This window comes from Dendropsophus ebraccatus, chromosome 3 (assembly GCF_027789765.1).
Source record: "Dendropsophus ebraccatus isolate aDenEbr1 chromosome 3, aDenEbr1.pat, whole genome shotgun sequence".
NCBI classification, from domain to species: Eukaryota; Metazoa; Chordata; class Amphibia; order Anura; family Hylidae; genus Dendropsophus; species Dendropsophus ebraccatus.
In genome coordinates, this window is record NC_091456.1 from 183,269,905 (window position 1) to 183,276,073 (window position 6,169).

The following is a 6,169-nucleotide window of genomic DNA, read 5'->3' on the forward strand; positions in this document are numbered from 1 at the left end:
CAGCCTTATACTATAATTAAAGGGGTCAATCACCAAAAAAAATTATTTCAAATCAACTGGTCTCAGCGATTTGTAATTAACTTCTATTAAAAAAATTTCCAGTCTTCCAGTACTTATTAGATGCTGTATGTACTGCAGGAAGTTGTGTATTCTTTCCAGTCTGACACAGTGCTCTCTGCTGCCACCTCTGTCCATGTCAGGAAGTGTCCAGAGCAGCAGCAAATCCCCATAGGAATCATCTCCTGCTCTGAACAGTTTCTGACATGGACAGAAGTGGCAGCAGAGAGCACTGTGTCAGACTGGAAAGAATACACAACGTCCTGCAGGACATACAGCAGCTGATAAGTACTGGAAGACTTGAGATTTTTAATAAAAGTAATTTACAAATCTCTGGCACTTTCTGGCACTAGTTACATTAAAAAAAAAAAACATTTTTGGTGAACTACCCCTTTAAGTTACAAGTACATAAAACTAGACTAAACCTTTAAGAATTACAATCCCTCCTTCTCTGGCACTCGCTGTATTTGTATAATTACATCCAGCATTCTTCTCTTCACCATCCATTAGTGATATCTAATAAGTCTGGCTGTTATTGACCCCCTAGAGGTAGCAGCGTGGAATGACGCACATTATGTCCTATCTGAAATCTTCACTTTTCATTGTAATCACAAGCAGATAAATCTGAGGTTTTGCAATGAATGTAATGTGCCGGGCGATAAGATCTTCATTCTATCCCTGATAATGTGGCCCGGCCATGGGAACCTGCTCGCCGGTGGTGGAGGAGGAAAGGGTGATGCCTGAGTTGTGGTCCTACTGAGATCTAGGAGATCCAGGGAGAAGAGCTCTTAAGGTGATCATGCATCTATAAAGGGGTACTCTGGAGAAAATCTTTTTCTTTCAAACTAACAGGTTTTAGAAAGTTATATGAATTTGTAATTTACGTCTATTTAAAAATCTCAAGTTTTCCCGTACTTATCAGCTGCTGTATGTCCTGCAGGAGGTAGTGTATTCTTTCTAGTCTGACACAGTGCTCTCTGCTGCCATCTCTGTCCATGTCAGGAACTGTCCAGAGCAGTAGCCAATCCCCATAGAAAATCTCTCCTGCTCTGGACAGTTCCTGACATGGACAATGGTGGCAGCAGAGAGCACTGTGTCGGACTGGAGAGAATACACCACTTCCTGCAGGACATACAGCAGCTGATAAGTACTGGAAGACTGGATATTTTTAAATAGAAGTAAATTACAAATTTATATAGATTTCTGAAACCAGTTGATTTGAAAGGAAAATATTTTTGCTGGAGTTCCCCTTTAACCCCTTAAGGACAGAGCCAATTTCGATTTTTGCGTTTTCGTTTTTTCCTCCTTGTGCTTAAAAGGCCATAGCACTTGCATTTTTCCTAGAGACCCACATGAGCCCTTATTTTTTGCGTCACTAATTGTACTTTGCAATGACAGGATGAATTTTTGCATAAAGTACACTGCCAAACCAGAAAAACATTCAAAGTGTGGTGAAATTGGAAAAAAAACGCATTTTGTTTATTTGGGGGAAATGTGTTTTTACGCCATTCACCCTGGGGTAAAACTGACTTGTTATGCATGTTCCTCAAGTCGTTACGATTACTATGATATATAACATGTATAACTTATATTGTATCTGATGGCCTGTAAAAAATTCAAACCATTGTCAACAAATATACGTCACTTAAAATCGCTCCATTCCCAGGCTTATAGCGCTTTTATCCTTTGGTCTATGGGGCTGTGTGAGGTGTCAGTTTTTGCGCCATGATGTGTTCTTTCTATCGGTACCTTGATTGCGCATATACGACTTTTTGATCGCTTTTTATTACAATTTTTCTGGATTTGATGCGACCAAAAATGCGCAATTTTGCACTTTGGGATTTTTTTGCGCTGACGCCGTTCACCGTACGAGATCAGGAATGTGATTAATTAATAGTTCGGGCGATTACGCACGCGGCGATAGCAAACATGTTTGTTTATTTATTTATTTGTTTACTTTTATTTATAACCTGGGAAAAGGGGGGTGATTCAGACTTTTATTAGGGGAGGGGGCTTTTTATTGACAACAACACTATATATTTTTTTTTTACACATATACTAGAAGCCCCCCTGGGGGAAACACACAGCCGGGACAACTAAGAAGGAGACCCACAGCTGGGACAACTATGGAGAAAAACCCACAGCGGGGACAACTAAGGAGAAAACACACAGCCGGGACAACTAAGGAGGAAACACACAGCCGGGACAACTAAGGAGGAGACTTACAGCTGGGACAACTAAGGAGGAAACACACAGCCGGGACAACTAAGGAGGAAACACACAGCTGGGACAACTAAGGAGGAAACCCACAGCTGGGACAACTAAGGAGGAAACCCACAGCTGGGACAACTAAGGAGGAAACCCACAGCTGGGACAACTAAGGAGGAGACACACAGCCGGGACAACTAAGGAGGAAACCCACAGCTGGGACAACTAAGGAGGAAACACACAGCCGGGACAACTAAGGAGGAAACCCACAGCTGGGACAACTAAGGAGGAGACACACAGCCGGGACAACTAAGGAGGAAACCCACAGCTGGGACAACTAAGGAGGAAACACACAGCCGGGACAACTAAGGAGAAAAACCCACAGCCGGGACAACTAAGGAGAAAAACCCACAGCCGGGACAACTAAGGAGGAAACACACAGCCAGGACAACTAAGGAGGGAACACACAGCCGGGACAACTAAGGTGGAGACCTACAGCCGGGACAACTAAGGAGGAAACACACAGCCGGGACAACTAAGGAGGAGACACACAGCTGGGACAACTAAGGAGAAAACCCACAGCCGGGACAACTAAGAAGGAGACACCCAGCTGGGACAACTAAGGAGCGGCTCTGTAAGAAGCATTTCAAGCTCCTGGAGCGGCCGTCAGTCTCCACACCTGAACCTAATAGAAAATCTTTGGAGGAGCTGAACTCAGTGTTGCTCAGTGACAGCCCTGAAACCTGAAAGATCTGGAGAAGATGTGTATGTAGGAGGGGGACACAATCTCTGCTGCAGTGCCTGCAAACCTGATCAAGAACTGCAGGAAACGTCCGACCTCTGTTACTGCAAACAAAGGTTTATGCACCAAATAGGAACTTCAGGTTTTTTTTTATTGTATCAAATCCTTATTTCCTGTAAGTTACCTACAGTAACAATTACAACCCTCTCCATTCTGTGTAGACGGGAAATCGGCCGTGTATCAAATACTTATTTCCCCCATTGTAGCTGTGACTGTACATTGTATATATTATGTCTTTTAGGTCTCACGTTACATCTTCTGTCCAGTAAGGAATCCGGAGACATTTCACAGACGACCTGTACATTCTATTTCCCTTGGATCTGACTCCTGTAATAAATCTTATCAGGATTTGTTTATGAGTGGTGCCTGGTGTGGCCGTTCTTTCACTGATCCGGTATAAATGCTTGCTGAGACATATGTAATCTCCGCTGAACAAAAGAACAAAAACAAAATTACACCAAAGCAAATCTTCACATCTTTACATTTCTATTATTACAAAATAATATGCATAGACATAAGGGGAGGTTCAGTGTCACTAGTAATATCTAACTAGGGCTTGTGCAGCCCTGCAGTTCCTGACATAACCATCGGTGGCAGCAGAGGAACTGTGACACTGCTGCCTTTCAGCATAAATAAATAAATATATATATATATATATATATATATATATATATATATTTCAAGTCAACTGGTGCCAGAAAGTTCCAGAGATTTGTAATTTACTTCTATTAAAAAAATCTCCAGTCTTTCAGTACTTATCAGCTGCTGTATGTCCTGCATTCAGTCGCCTGCTTCTATACCGTACGCTGTCTCTGCTGTGCTGTATGAGTGTGCTATGGTGAGCTCCCCCAGGTGGCCGGAAGCCACCAGAAGGTCTATTCTTTGCAGTCTGAGGAGCATGATGTTTTCTATGGGGATTTGCTACTGCTGTGGACAGTGTCAGATTGGAAAGAATACACCACTTCCCGCAGGACATATAGCATCTGATAAGTACTGGAAGACAGTATTGCAATTCAGCCCTATTCACCTTAATATCAAATTGCAGTAACATTAGTGGCTGTGGCCTATGAGGATTAAAGTAGTAGTAGTAGTAGTAGTATACTTATATGTCTGAATACGGATCTATAGTTCAGCCTCCATTATTATATTAGCATCAGGAGAGAACAGATCAATGGTCGCTGGTTCACCAATCGCTGTGCAGCTTGCTGTACATTGGCCGTTCTCCATTCCCTGTGGTTCAGCTTCTAGTGACTTGTTAGCTCCCTGTCATTTCCTCCACAGTGATGATGGACGTTGTTCATTTTTCTCTGGTGTCTTCGGACATGTAAACCGTCCTGGATTATGTGAAGCCTCGGTGTCGACATGTCAGCTGTCCAAACCTGACACCCACAGTGTCAGAGCAAGTTCATCAGTGCAACCCGATCGATGCCAAATGTTCTCTGCAGAATGATCTCAATGGACGTGGAGCTCAGAGGCAGAATGAGAAGTAATAGGAGTCGGATATAGCGGATATAATGCTATAGGCAGGGATGTCCCGTCATCTTATTCCAGTATATAACTGCTCTTACTGTAAAGAACCCTTTCCTATATTGATAACAGAAGTAGTCATAGTAATCATCAGGTTTTTTACCCTGTTTCCCCCAAAATAAGACAGTGTCTTATATTAATTTTTTCGCCCAAAGATACGCTAGGTCTTATTTCCAGGGAATTCTTATTTTTCCATGAAGAAGAATTCACATATATTGTTGAGCAAAAAAAAATGTCCACCAGGGGGAGCTCATCAAAGCACACTGGTACAGCACAGCAGGGACAGTATTGCAGCCTCTGGCCACCAGGGGAAGCTCATTATAGTGTGATGTCCCACCATGGGTGTTACCAATATCTTACACCCTTCACAAAAGTCTGTACTTAAAGTACCTGTGGTAATAAAGTAGTACCTAAGTTTTTCCACAAGATGTCACTATTGTATGTAACTGTACTTATGTTTTGCACAGCTGCAGGTAACCAAAGGGTTATTGTTTATTGTTATCTGTACACCAACACTTAGTAGGTAGTCTTAGTCTGGTCATTGAGCAGAGAGGACCCAGAACAGGTTGGTCCCTGCTGTGGTCCAACTGGGCCCTGGCTTTGACAGGTCCCCACTCCAGAACTTTTAGTCAGTCTTAGTCAGGTTCCTGTGTAGAGCAGACGCACATGGGAGACTCAGACACCAGTTTCTTAAAAGCAGCCCTTCTACACACTATGCAGTGTTAAGCTACTCAAGGGAGAGGATAAGTCAGAGAAACCCAAACCCACACCGAGAACAAGTCTAAAGGTGCAGGATGGTATCCTATAGTAGAGAAACTGATCTAGATAGAGCAAAGTTGCTAGAAGCCTACGTACTCTATCTCGCAGCGCGGGTGTAACCAGAGAATTTTGGCCACTCTGCTCAACTCAGGTAACAAGATCTGGGGCTTGTGTCACCCTCATAGGACAGGTCCCCTGATACTGGTGGGAAAAAGGTGGTATAGCGACAAAGGTCAAAACAAGGGCACAAGCAAACGACTACTACCAAGTCTTCAGTATTCTACTTCTTCTTCTGAAGTTCCGGCAGAGCACATTTCTACCCTTGGTTGGGACTCTCACGACACACTTCTCTCTACTACTCTGAACCTGCAGTACAAACTCCTCTCCACTGCTCTGGACTCTCAGAACAAACTCCTCTCAACTACTCTCAGCTCTACTACTGTAAGGGTCCTCAGTAGAGCTCCTGTCTTTTCAAGTCTACAGTCTGCTATCAACTATTGTATAAAGTATTTCTATAGTAAAGAAGATTTATTTATGCTAACGGGACTCAGTGGTTATTGCTCAAGCACCTACACAGTACAGACCACATCCTTGGGTTATCTCTCCTTTCTGTGGGTGGTGGTACCGATAGTCCGGGTGGGTCACAACCCTACTCTGGACCACAGTAATAAGTACCCAAGAGACCCCCTTACAGCCCAGCAGGTCACCGACTACAGGGGAGAGGGTATAGCTAGCCACTCTAAAATAATAGCAGATGTGCCTCCATACCTGTGTGCCCACCTGGCAATGGCCTCACAACCATTTGGCTGAGCTATA

General features: G+C 43.5%; 1 long non-coding RNA gene across 1 annotated transcript; it reads left to right on the forward strand.

The window, feature by feature from the left end:
• Positions 1–2,840: 2,840 nt before the first annotated feature.
• LOC138787515 (uncharacterized) lies at positions 2,841–3,426 on the forward strand. The gene is made up of 2 exons (XR_011362391.1): positions 2,841–3,182; positions 3,309–3,426. It is a non-coding gene; the product is annotated as an uncharacterized lncRNA (long non-coding RNA).
• The last annotated feature ends 2,743 nt before the right edge of the window (positions 3,427–6,169 follow it).